General features: G+C 39.4%; 1 protein-coding gene across 1 annotated transcript in view; it reads right to left on the reverse strand.

Moving 5' to 3' along the window:
- Positions 1–15000, reverse strand: part of LOC115218300 — a 1044479-nt gene that overhangs the window by 1020504 nt on the left and 8975 nt on the right. The gene's annotated exons all lie outside the window — the stretch shown is intronic.

Raw genomic sequence — 15000 nt, forward strand, 5'->3', positions numbered from 1 at the left:
ATATTGTTGGCTCATCAAATATTTTCTAATGAACCAACAACACATAGCGGTGGTAAGAGATACAGGTGAAAGTGGCAGCGTCGAACAGCAAAAAAGTTAGCGCAATGATGAAATTGAGAAAATGGAGTGCACCGCGGGTAGTGACAAGATCAAAGGCACTACGTCTGTTTAAGAGTGAACAAATATTGAATCCATAATTGTTAGTGTGATAAAATATATTTCCGAAGAGTCATAGGTGAAAGAAAATATATTTCGTCGGGCTAAAGCTTATGGTCTACATAATTAGTGTGCGTGTAAGCACATATTGTACATATATATACCTGTGTGTGTGCCTGTAGGTGTGTGAGTGCGTGTATGTGTATGTATACAGAGATACTAAAAAGAAGTGGGGGATGGTTAGATGTGTGCGTGGGTGCGTGAGAGAGACGGCGAAAGCAAGACAGAAACACGCACAGACAGAGACAATGTTAACCTATAAAATCAACACTAGTTCAATAGAATGTATTTTATATTTCTGGCGTAATGAGGTATTTTATATGGATGATTGCTGGAATACGCAATATAGATGGGAACGATACAACAACAACAACAACAACAACAACCACTATTACTAACACTACTAATACAATTTCTTCTATTACAGGAACAATTGCGATTATTATAATCATAAATCAGGGAATATAAGAGATAATAAAAAAAAATGTCGCAAATAATAGAATAGACAAAATGTCAATGCTGGAGTATAATATCTTTCAATAAAATTGTTCAGTGTAGTTTTGTACGGATTGCATTGTTTAGCTGAGTGCTACAATATAGCATTGAATATATTTGGGATAGTATGTTATAGTACATTTTATTTCTGCCCTTTTACTCGTTTCATTTATAGGACTGTGACTATGCAGGGGCATCGCATTGATGGCTTTTACTACAACAAATCAATGCCAGTATTACGTTTTTTTTTTCTATCGGGTCTCTATTGACAAAGGGCTAGGTTACATTACGTAAACAAAACAGCACCACTCAGGCGGTGGAGCGGGGGACAGACACAAAGACCCACACGTACACACACGGGTGAGCGCCCGCCCACACGCATATATACACACACACACACACACACAGATATGGGTATATGTGTATGTACGTGTACGTATATACGTGTGTCTACGTGCATGTTTGTGTCCTTGTTTTTATGTTCAGTTATAATAAATGCATGTGGAAGCGCGTGGCTTAGTGGTTAGGGTGTCAGCATCATGATCGTAAGTTTGTGGTTTCGATCCCTGGACCGGGCGACGCGTTGTGTTCTTGAGCAAAACACTTCATTTCACGTTGCTCCAGTCCACTCAGCTGGCAAAAATGAGTAATGTTGCGATAGAATGGCGTCCCGTCCAGCTGGGGAACACATACGCCATGGAAACCGGGAAACCGGGCCCATGAGCCTGGCTAGCTTTAAAAGGGCGCATTTATTATTATTTTTTTATAATAAATGCAGTTTTACATTAATCTGAAGCATTACTGCATAATTTTGTAAAATACAAATTGATCATTCTCTAACAAGAATGAGTGACCTCGACGTTGCCTCGAGGTTTCGGCCCTCCGCAGATGACTTAGCTATCAGGAAATGCGAAGACACTGTGAACCGTCATCCCACACAACGAAGGGGCCTTCTCGCTCTAAAACACTTTCTCGATCGTCGTCCTTAACCTTTAAAAAAAATCAACCTCGACACTTTCTTTTCGTTTTCAGTTTTTTTTTTGTAATTTTTCTCTCAATTATTTTTCTTCTCCTCCCTTCTCGTTAACGAGCGTAGGTTCGAAACGCCAAAGACTTCTCCATTTTCCATAAGCGTCAAATTGACACACCTGCTTGTTGTTCCTTCGCTTCTCTCTGTTTTTCTTTGTACTTTTGAACCATATATATATATATAAACCAGCTTAGAGAAGAAGAAGAAACGAAACCAAACCAAACGAATCGAATCGAATCGACGCGAAGGCGCTCAGTCATACACTAGTGTAATAAATAAAATATATGCATACATACAAACATATTTGTACGTACCTACATCTACATGTATATATACATGCATATATAAATATATATACGTGTGTGCAGGACACCACAAATAGACGTAGAACTCAACGAGAAACGAAAACGTAAAAACAGCATGTAACGGACCATTCCTTTAACAACGAAAAAACAGAGTACAAGACAACTAGAGAGAGAGAGAGACAGAGAGCGAGAGAGAGAGAGACAGACAGACAGACAGATAGATATATAGATAAATAAAATAAACTTGTTCAGTGTAGTTTAGTACAGACTGCATTGTTTAGCTAGATAGACCAAACATACCACACACACACGCACACACACATTTCGATAAACTGGAACCATGTCTCTCGTAATCCCAGAGATGTTCCGATATATTCTGCGCATTATGAATACGAACATCGACGGTCGTAGGAAGGGAATTGGACGACGATTTGCCAATGAAGTTTGTAAGAAAGCCAACACATTGATTTAAACAAAAGAGTTATTGAAATTAGAGTAGGTATGGTTGATAGAGTTTTAACAGTCATATCAAACCTTCATTAGTACAAAATTCCAGACTGGTTTCTTTACAGACAGATGGACATGAAAGATGGTAACTTCAGCCAAATTATGGTAAACAGTTTTGACGACACGTTGCTTTAGGATTTGGATCGATGAGAATAAAACCAAAAAAACAATGATGAGAGCAATTCAAAGTCTGTGTTATGTCAGAGGTTTACATGCCCGAGGTCAGCACACTAGGAGGACTGGCCACCGTGGTTGGACTGTCCATGAGGCCGAGAAGACGATTTGTAAACACCTAATCATTTATAAACATCTAATTATGAACTGCTAAACAGCTAATTATAACATATATACACATAGTTACACGCTCGGTTCGATAATAATACGGTTGAGGAGTCTAATGCAGGTTTTGTGAGAGCATGTATATGTTAAATAAAATTAGACAACAAAGCCAAGGCTGTGTGGAATTTATAGGACATTTATAAAGAGAAGAGTAGGCTTATAGCTGTTTCTTGGATATTAGGGATAGCTCTTCATCAGATACGATATGAGAGAGTTAACAAGAGCAAAATAGTGAACCCTACATATATTTTAATGTTTATTCTCTTATTTCCCTTTATACTTCCTATATCCATCCTTTTTCAGTTTAGCTCCTAATATTGAACTCTACTATTCCCCTCTAGTTAACTCTCTCATATCGTCTCTGATGAGGAGATATCTCTAATATCCCAGAAAAATGTGTAAGACTACTTTTCTCTTTATAAATGTCCTATAATCTCGTGCGATAACTATAGCATCTGGCAACGGAGGTCTCCCTCAGACACAGACACCCACTGCCTGCCACTGTCTCTCACTGATTTCAAGCATCGGTTGCATGAATGAAAGTAGTGTTGAAAAATATATTTCTTTACTACCCTCAAGGGGCTAAACATAGAGGGGACAAACAAGGACAGACAAAGGGATTAAGTCGATTACATTGACCCCAGTGCGAAACTGGTACTTAATTTATCGACCCCGAAAGGATGAAAGGCAAAGTCGACCTCGGCAGAATTTGAACTCAGAACGTAACGACAGACGAAATACCGCTAAGCATTTCGCCCGGCACGCTAACGTTTCTGCCATCTACAACCAGATCGACTTACGACCTATCAGTCGGAACGGAACTCGGTCGTAAACCGAGGAGAAGGTGTAATTATTAGTGCACAAATAGTGTGACAAACTATTTGAGTACAATATCGCTTTTAAATTTTGGTTAAAAAAGCCATCAATTTCAAGGGAAGAGTTCATCGATTACATCGACCCTAGTACTCAACTGGTATTTATTTTATCGACTCCGTGAGGATGAAAGGCAAAGTCATTCTCTGCGGAATATGAAATAAGGACACAGAGATGGACGAAATGCGGCTAAGGATTTTGCCAAGTGTGGTAATGACTCTCGCTACTTTGTATTTTAATAAAATAGTTAACTATACAATTTAATTGTAGTATATATACATTATATTTTAGTATATATTACATTGCAGCATTGTATATTTTTTCTTTATAGTATAGTATAGCAGTGGATTAGCTGCGATAAAAAAGTCTGCAGGACATTACACATAAATGGCGGTGCCCCAGCAAAATGGCGGTGCCCCAGCATGGCCACAGCTCATAAGCTGAAACTAGAATCAATCAATCATTACAGGATAAAAGCGCGTTTACAGCTGTAAAAGAGAAAAATGATTAATGGTAGTGATGTAAATGGTCATGATGGTGGTGGCGGCGGCGGCGGAGGTGGTGGTGGTGGTGGTGGTGGTGGTGGTGGTGGTGTGGTGGTAGTGCAGGTGGTGATAAGAGGATGAGGATGATAGTTGTCATAATGGTGGTAGCTGTGATGACATCGATGGCGGTGTTAATGAGAGAAATGTGATGAAAGTAATAGCGGTGACATGGGGTCGGAGACATGCAACGCTGACGTAACGACGGAGTTGACGGTCATGGCAGTTATGAAGGAGGTGGAGGTGGTGGTGGTCGTCGTCGTCGTCGTCATCGTTGTCGTGATGATAATGACGATGATGGCGATGATGGTCATGACGTTCATGTTAGCAGTGATGCTAATGCTGCCAGCTGAAACCACGTTTGAAAAGAATCCAGCTGTCGTTCAAGAGGGAGAAACTACACAATGGCACCCTCTTCAGGGATTTATAGACTTTCAATGGTGAAGGTTGAAGTGTAACCCACAAGGATATTCTAGATATCTGCAATATAACAATATAATTCCCTTCATGTTTCTATGGAATATAACCTCAAAACATTTCAAACAGTGACAATAGGTCATCTGGTCAAATACCTATGCATATATACATATATACATTCATACATACAAACAATAATACATACATACGTACACACACACACAAACACAAACACACACGCACACACACATACACACAGGTGAGCACATGAGTGCAGAACAAGGTGAAAGGAAATAGTACTAAAATGCCAAAGGTAGATTAATATACATTTTATTAAAGCTGCAATTATATCAAAGACAGTTTATACTCGTACATATATATATGTACTTATAAATTGTGTATATATATATATATATATATATATATATATATATATATATATATATATACATATATACATACGAAAGGTATTCGCATCTAGAAGATCTAAATTGTGTCGGGTAATGCTAAGTAAGTGCTATGGATAGGCTGTGGTTAAACTTTTTGTTCGATAATGATACGAGTGAGGAGTCTAATGTGGGGCTTGCATTAGCATGCATAAATATATATACATATATATATATATATATATATATATATATATATATATATATATATATATATATATACTAGACAGAATGTGAGGAGTTTTCAGGACATTTAAAATGAAATAGTCTTGCAGCTGTTTCTGGGATTTTATAGAAATCCCTTCATTAGAGACGGTATGAGAAATATTTGAGTTCGAATTATTGTGGAAAAGGAGGAGATGGGGAATATAGAGGGAATTACGAAAATGAGAGTAGAAATAAGATATATAAAGATATTGTAGTTGCAGTTCCATTATTCGATGAAAACGGTGTATAGAAGTTGTAAAAAAGTTTCCTGTACATAGTCTTTTCAAAGTTTGGAGCCGTGGAATAAATGTTGCTCATTCGAAAGGATTTTGTGGTATGAATGAAAATTTGAGAATGTATTGTTAATATTTGTAGATAGATGGAAGGAGGAGAGATGTGTTTGAATAGATAGTGGAGATAGGTCAACTTTATAACGGGAAGAAAAAATGAGAGGAAGAAGGAGATAAAAAAGAAAAAAAGGGAGAGAGAAAAGAGTGAAAAAGTGAAGAGTGAAAGAAGTAAGAAAGGGAGTGTTAGTTGGTGGTTAAGATAATGTAATGTGAGGATGGGAGAATTGTGGGGGAGGGATAGGAAGAGATGAGAAGGTAAAGAGTAAATGAATGTGAGATATGTGAGTAGGGGTGATATGACAGAGCTGCATTAAGGGATGGTTAGAGAAAAGGTAGAGAAAAGGTATGAGTGGGATGATACCGAAATGAGTAGCAGTTCTGATAGTAAAATTTGAGGTGGAGGGAAGAATAAAAGGATATCAAATTACTATAAATAGACGTGTGTGATAGGTAGGAATAGGAGAGAAGGAAAGGAGGCATAATGGCTCACGTACATATATATTTGCAAATGTGTATACATATACATACACACACATAAATATATACAGACATATACAAACGCCTATACGTACACTCGCATTTACACACATTCATGCTCACGGGCATCCGTAGATGTATTTATACACTTATATGCGTGCGCATACACGTATATATACATGCATACGCACATACGTGCGCGCCGTTGCACACGCATTTACAGTCACGAGCATGCGCGCATATAGGTACTTTCGTATGCATATATGCACATATACACACTCATTCATATATATTTGTATATATATGCACATACACATACATGAAGGGATCGCCATAATATCCCAGAAACAGCTGTAAGATTATTTCATTATAAATGTACTGAAAACTCCTCATAGCCTTGGATTTGTTATCTCATTCTGTCTAATGTGTGTGTGTGTGTGTGTGTGTGTGTGTGTGTGTGTGTATGAATACGACAAGCTTCTTTCAGTTTCCGATCACCGAGTATATTTACAAAGCCTTGGTCGACGGGGGGCTAGAGTAGGAGACACATGATAAGCCGGCGCTCTATAGGATTCAACACAAGAGTGCGTAGTTAGGAAGCAAGCTTTTTCTCGTAATCCCACACCTACTCCATTATATATGTATATAGGAGTGACTGAGAAGATAGAAGCTTGCTTCCCAACCATATGGTTCCATGTTCAGTACCACTGCGTGGCACCTTGGTCAGGTGTCTTCTGCTATAGCCTCGGACCGAAGAAAGCCTTGAGAGTGGATTTAGTAGTCAGAAACTGAAAGAAGCCCATCGTACATGTGTGTGTGTGCGTGTGTGTGTATATGTAAGTCTGTGTTTGTGTATCTGTATTAGTTCTCCGACCATTGCTTGACAACCGATATTGGTGTGTTTATATTCCCATAACTTAGTGTAACTCGACAATAAATAAGTACTAGGCTAAGAAACAATAAGTCTTCGCGTCGTTTCGTTCGACTAACAAGTGATGCTCTAGTATGAACGCAGTTAAATAACTGAAACAAGAATGAAAGAATATATATTTATGTATGTATGTATGTATGTACATACATATACACACATACATTCATACATATATTAATATATATTTATTATATATATATGTGTGTGTGTGTGTGTGTATACGTGCGTTATTCATAGGTGTGAAATAAAGTATTAAGCATTATACATATTCAATGATGAGAATGTGTTTCTCATTACTCGGAGTTTCATATGTGTCCATATGCGTGTGTAAATGTGTGTGTGTTTATAAGTGTGTCTATTTGTATGAATGTGTATATAAAATTTGCATATTATATTATACGCAATAACATATTCATGCAAAATTCTACATTATAACTAAGGAACTTTTCTGCTGAAAAAAAACAAAAAAATGAAATCGTATTGCAATTTGCGTCTAAAAATAATATTTCGCTTCATGTTTATTTATTATATATTTTATAAGTCGATATTTTAGTTCCGTTTCAAACAGCGGGAACAAGACGAGAAAATGAAAAAAAAAAACTATATAATTAAAATTCTTGCCTAAGTCCACAAAGAAAAAAGATACTCGAAACAAGAGGTTTCTCTGTACCCTTCACCCCTCCCTACCGCCTTACCGAATACAAGAATGTTTTAAGAATCCGGAGTTGATATTAACCATATGGAACATGTAAGGGTGGTTGTAAGTCATATCGAAAACATGGTGTTTATATTTCAACAAGTAACGAACATAATTTTAATCAACATTACTGCTGGTGAAGTTTGAAGATGCTGCTGTTACTACTACTACAACTACTACTACTGCTACTGCTGCTACGGTGGTGGTGGTGGTGGTGGTGGTGGTAGAGGAGAAGAGAAGAAGAAGACGAATGAGTTGATGATGATCAGCTGCAAGCAGCAGCAGTAGCATCACGCTCCACAATGTGATGATGATGATGATCATTATCATGATGGTGACGACGACGAAAATAATGACGTTGATGATAACAATGAGGATGATGACTATGATGATGATGATGATGATGATGAGGAGGAGGAGGAGGAGGAGGAGGAGGAGGAGTGATAAGGAGGAAAGAAAAGGAGGAGTGGGATGTCGTTCTTATTGTTGATGATTATGATGGTGAAAAGTGAAGATAGAAGAAGAAGAAGAAGAAGAAGAAGAAGAAGAAGAAGAAGTGGAAGAAGAAGAAGTGGAAGAAGAAGAAGTGGAGAAGAAGAGAAGAAGAAGAAGAAGTGGAAGAAGAAGAATGAAAAAGAAGAAGAAGAGAAGAAGGAAGAGGAGGATGGGGAGGAGGAGAAGAAGAATAAGAAGAAAGAGGAAGAGAAGGAGGGGGAGGGGAGGAGAAGGAGAAGAACAAGAACAAGAAGTGCAAGAATGAGGAGGAGAAGAAGAAGAAGAAGAACAACAACAACAACAAGAACAAGGAGGAGAACAAGAACAAGAAAGAGGAGGAGAACAAGAAGAACAAGAAAAGGAGAAGAAGAAAAAGAAGAAGAAGAAGAAGAAGAAGGAAGAAGAAGAAGAAGAAGGAGAAGAAGAAGAAGAAGAGAAGAAGAAGAAGGAAGAGGAGGAGGAGGGGGAGTTGGAGAAGAAGAAGAATTTCTGCATCGACTTCCTCCTACACGGGCACATGACTACAAATGTGGTTTGGGGGTGGGATGAGGATGAATGAGGATCATCTCAGCTTCTGCACTTAAATGGCAATCCAAGTTAAAAAAACCCTTGACGGTTTATATGCAAAGTTAAGATCGGCGGGTCGTGAACTAAAAACCTGAAAGTCTCAGTAATCATTATTTATAAGACATTAACGATACTATCAATCGACCAATCCCTGATTCTTAAGTCGATTTATAACTTCACACGAATTTATGAGTGGAAGAGTCCAATCGAATTAACTGCTACTCATGATATCGACCCACGGTGTGACACAAAAAAAACAGTCCAGAGAAGTGCTGAAGCTAGAACATATCCATTGCGCGACAATTTGTTGGGCTCTCGCGAATTTGGTCAGTCGCTACAACAAATCGTCGTCGTGATCGTCGTCGTCGTCGTCGTCGTAGTAGTAGTAGTAGTAGTAGTAGTAGTAGTAGTAGTAGTAGTAGTAATGGTGGTGGTGGAGGTGGTGGCGGTGAAGTTGTTGGTGGTGGCGGCATTAGTAGTGTTGTTGTTAGTAGTAGTAGTATTAGTAGTAGTAGTAGATGAAGTAATAGCAATGGTGGTGGTGGCATTAGTAATGTTGTTGTTGTTGTTGTAGTAGTAGTAGTAGTAGTAGTAGTAGTAGTAATAGTAGTAGCAGCAGTAGTAGTGGTGGTGGTGGTCGTCGTCGTCGTCGTCGTAGCAGCAGCAGCAGCAGCAGCAGCAGTAGTAGTAGTAGTAGTAGTAGTAGTAGTAGTAGTAGTAGTATGTAGTAGTAGTAGTAGTAATGGTGGTGGTGGAGGTGGTGGCGGTGAAGTTGTTGGTGGTGGCGGCATTAGTAGTGTTGTTGTTAGTAGTAGTAGTATTAGTAGTAGTAGTAGATGAAGTAATAGCAATGGTGGTGGTGGCATTAGTAATGTTGTTGTTGTTGTTAGTAGTAGTAGTAGTAGTAGTAGTAGTAGTAGTAATAGTAGTAGCAGCAGTAGTAGTGGTGGTGGTCGTCGTCGTCGTCGTAGCAGCAGCAGCAGCAGCAGCAGCAGTAGTAGTAGTAGTAGTAGTAGTAGTAGTAGTAGTAGTAGTATGGTGATGGTGGTGGTTCTGTTGTTGGCGGTGGTGCTGCTGCTTCTATTGATGATGACGATGATGATGAGGAGGAGGAGGAGGAAGAGGAGGATGAGGATTGCAGTGGTGGTGGGTAACTTACCTTTCTTAATAGATTGTTATCGGTTAAATTAGCAGGTGATCAAGGCTCCCTGTTACACCTATATGAAAATCCGATTGTGTATACGCATTTGTTTCCGAGTGTTTTAATGTGTGTGCACATATGCTTTTGCTTCTGTGTGTGCGTATGTGTGTCTGTCTGTGTGTCTGTGTTTGTGTGTATTTGCTTGTACATACGTGTCTCATATAAAGTATGAGATATTGTGGAACCGTCATTTTGGCGCCGCTATTTGACAGTACTGATTCGACGCTGACTTATTTGACATGTCATGTTACAACGTTTCTCTCCCCTTAATATTTCTTTCGGTCTCTCTCTCTCTCTCTCTCTCTCTCTCTCGCTCTCTCTCATTCTCTCCGCCAAGCTCTCTTCCCCTCGTTCTTTCTTTCTCTTTATATGTATATAAGAAAATGGGAATGTCAGTTGTGCTGAAGGCATTATCATTGCACTCACAGTTAAACATGGAAATGAGACATTTGGTTCAGTTATATTGGTGCTGCCTATTTGGCGTCGCTGATTCGACGCTGACTTATATGACAGTAGACTTTCGATGTTTCTTGCGTCTAAGGTTTCTGCCACTCTCTTTATCTATCTCTACCTCTCCTTCGCTCTCTCTCTCATTCTCTTTCTCTTACTCGCGTTCTCTCTCCTCTCTCACGCCCTCTGTCTGCATGTATATATTTCTGTGCATTTATGTGTGTGTGTGTGTGTGCGTGCGTGGGCGTGTATGGTTTTCTTCCTGCGGCAAAGCATATTGTAGCTAAAACAGTTTGAAAAGGCCAGTCAGCCGTAGCAAATCTCCAGCTTATAACCAACTGCGCCATTCGTTTCATTCTGGTATCTGTAAATGTCAGTATGCCTAAATGTGTGAATACGTGTGTGTGTGTATATACTCTTTTACTTGTTTTGGTCATGTTACTGTGGCCATGCTGGAGCACCGCCTTTAGTCGAGCAAATCGACCCCAAGATTTATTATATCGGTCTCTTTTGCCGAATCGCTAAGTTACGGGGAGGTAAACACAACAGCATCGGTTGACAAACGATTTGGGGGGTACAAACACAGGCACACAGACATACACACACACACACACGCACACACACACATGCACACATACACACGCACGCACACACGCACACACACACACATATATATATATATATATATATATATATACATATATACGACGGGCTTCTTTCAGTTTCCGTCTACCAAATCCACTCACAAAGCTTTGGTCGGCCCGAAGCTATAGTAGAAGACACTTGCCCAACGTGCCACGCAGTGGGACTGAACCTGCAACCATGTGGTTCGTAAGCAAGCTACTTACCACACAGCCACTCCTACGCCTACATATGTATGTCCCATTAAAAAAAATCATGTGGTTATTGGAATTAAAAGGTCTCTCAATAGTTTCTTTGATAGGGAAAAGCAATCAGTTTTCCACTCCTTTGTAGCAATGCTACGACAATTTCACCTAAGATCCAGGCTTCTCTCTTGCTAATAAAACGCTTGATTTCATTATATTTTATATTATAGTTTTTACTATTTGGTTTATCAAGCTCATTTTCCATGTAAATTTTCAACGATTTTTGTGTATTCTGACCTTATAATAATATCCGCTTTCTTTTATTTGCCTTGGGACAAACACAAAACGATTGCCGTTATCATCATCGTCGTCGTCGTCATCGTTGTCGTCGCTCTTGTTAATGTTATTGTCATCATTGTTTTCTTGAAGTTGTTTGTGTTGATGTCTTTATTGTTGCTGTTTACGAAAAGAGTCTTTTAACAAAGTTGCCAAAATTTCGGAATTTACCACGTTTTCTTAATGGACATTTTTTCTTTTCATTTTACAGAAAATAGCTTCGAAATATTTGAATGCCTAACCAATTATACTCACCTGGTATTAAATAGAAAAGATTCCTTCTTATACATTTTTATCGCAAACACATTTTTTTTTTTTTACTAACATTTATTTTTATTTGGTTTTTGTGGTTCGATACTGACATCTCGGTTGTAGTTTGAGCAATGTTACGCGTGGTGGCTAAACGAATACGCTTGCTACATAAGTGCAATCACTGTTTGACATTCGAAAATAAAATTAAATGGTATCAACAGAACCATCACCAATAACAGCAAATTATCCAGTGCTAGCTTTGCAAGTCAAAAGGAAATATGAAACACACGCAAGGAATAAAGCCTGGAAGAGATAGGTTACAAAAGACAGTGTCTCCTTGCTTGAGGTGCTTATACAGAAATGCAAAGAGGTAGTTAACATAACTACGTTCTGTTTTTTTCTCTTTAGGAAATGGGAGAAATTTCCATATGCCAAGAGAAATAGAACCAGAAGCAGTGCCCGTTAATGTGACATGATGTGTGTCAATTTCATTGTCATGTGTCTTACTGTCCAGCTTTGTGTCAGTTTAAAATCTCCGACCATAAAGCAATTAGATTAGAGCATAACACCTACATAGATGGCTTCTTGTGTAGGATCAGAACAACAAGCTGCTTGATCTACTTTCAGTTTCTGCAAACGTGAGGACAATCCACGTTTGGTTTATTGTCTCCTTCACTGTGCAGTACTGGTAGTAGTTGACCAATTCTACTATATGGCTCAGAAACCTGGACGTTATCAAAGAAACTTGAGAGGCGGTTGGATGGAACCTACACTCGCCTCCTTATGAGAGCTCAAAATCTCTCGTGGAAGCGTCATCCAACCAAAATGCAAATATATGGAAAACTACCACCTGTGTCATCTCTTGTGAAAGGTAGGAGAGTCCAGTTTGCTGGACATTGTTGTAGAGCTGAAAACGAGGCAATTTCTACTCTTCTCCTCTGGAAGCCATCTACTCGCAATAACAGAGGGCGCACACTCTCCTACCCTGATGTAAACTCCAGGGATACAGGCATCCAGCAACAGGACCTCCGTAATTCTATGATGAACCGTGAAATCTGGCGTAGCATGGTAAATTCCATTGTCTCGAACACGGTCGAACAATGATGATGATGATGAGTAGTTGACACGCAACGAGCATATGATCGGATGGCACCTATATGAATATCTGTGTTTAAGTAAGCTTCATACCCAAGAACCACAATGCTGTTCGCTGTTGCAGCTCGTTGAGGGAGCAGAGAGATCAATCGGGTTGACTGTAAAAGATGCAGTTGTTTGATATATAGTAAAACGCCACAAGAAAAGGGCTTCATTCTCAGATCACAAAACGAAAAGAAAACGAAAACAGAAATAACAATAACAATAGTTGCAGGTTTTGAAATAAAGATCATGGATCCCATTGCCACGGTCTCCAAAGTACCACAAGTCACTTCTAGTGGAAGCACATGAAAATGCCATAACATCAGTGCTACAATGACCAATAGACTACAATAAGCAGTCAAGTGGTCACATCTTTCAGCACAGAACTGATCAGAGACGGCAAAAAAGAACAAACAGAGGGTAGATAATGGTGGGAAAGTGTTGTGGACAGAGAGAAAATAAGTGAAGGAAAAATTAGAAAGAGTAGACAAGACAAGCAAGGGTGAGAAGTTCTCTCAGGAAAAGGCCTTAAAAATAGAGTGCATGAAACATACCTATTTCTTTACTACCCACAAGGGGCTAAACACAAAGAGGACAAACAAGGACAGACAAAGGGATTAAGTCGATTATATCGACCCCAGTGCGTAACTGGTACATATTTAATCGACCCCAAAACGATGAAAGGCAAAGTCGACCTTGGCGGAATTTGAACTCAGAACGTAGCGGCAGGCGAATACCTATTTCTTTATTACCCACAAGGGGCTAAACATAGGGGGGACAAACAAGGACAGACATAGGTATTAAGTCGATTACATCGACCCCAGTGCGTAACAGGTACTTAATTTATCGACCCCGAAAGGATGAAAGGCAAAGTCGACCTCGGCGGAATTTGAACTCAGAACGTAATGGCAGGCGAAATACCTATTTCTTTATTACCCACAAGGGGCTAAACACAGAGGGGACAAACAAGGACAGACATAGGTGTTAAGTCGATTACATCGACCCCAGTGCGTAACAGGTACTTAATTTATCGACCCCGAAAGGATGAAAGGCAAAGTCGACCTCGGTGGAATTTGAACTCAGAACGTAATGGCAGGCGAAATACCGCTAAGCATTTCCCCCGGCGTGCTAACGATTCTGCCAGCTCGCCGCCTTGAATGCATGAAACATACCACGTTTCGGTGGACAACTCAAGACGACGTAATGAAATTCTAATTCTAACAAGAAAGAATTACATACAATGCAAGCGGAGATACGAAGCGAATACAGGAGATCCCTAAGATAATTGATGGTTGATCAATAACACAACTATGAAGTGCTGAAGGAACAGGTGCCAGATAACGGTACAGCTTTCATGACTTGACTGAGGTCTGAAAACACCGAGGAAAAATATCTGGGCATCCACATGACTTAGAGAAATGGAAAGTGAAGGTTCCTCTGATGCTAAAGAAGTAGCCACCTGTGTAAGAGTACTGCTCTTATTTCTATTTTCTATGGGGAGAAAACTGTCGCAAACCTTATTTACTGTACACTCCCACATACACACAAAGATACACATATATCGTTTTTTTAAAATCTTTTTACTTTTTCAGTAAATTTGACTGCGGCCATGCTGGGGCAACGTCTTGGAGAATGCGTTCAATGCACCAACCCCAGTACCTATTTTTTAAAGCCTGGTACTTACTCTATCGCTTGTTTTTGATGTACTGCTAAGTTACAGGAACATAAACACGCCAACACCAATTGCCCAACGGTGGTGAGGGGACAAGCGCAGACACACAGACACACACATACGCGCATATATACATATATAGGACAAGATTCTATCATTTTCCATCTACCAAATCCACTCACAAGGCTGTGATCTTCTACTTTAGCTCGACGCTAGAGTAGAAGACACTTG

The sequence above is a fragment of the Octopus sinensis genome, linkage group LG13 (assembly GCF_006345805.1).
Source record: "Octopus sinensis linkage group LG13, ASM634580v1, whole genome shotgun sequence".
Classification (NCBI taxonomy): domain Eukaryota; kingdom Metazoa; phylum Mollusca; class Cephalopoda; order Octopoda; family Octopodidae; genus Octopus; species Octopus sinensis.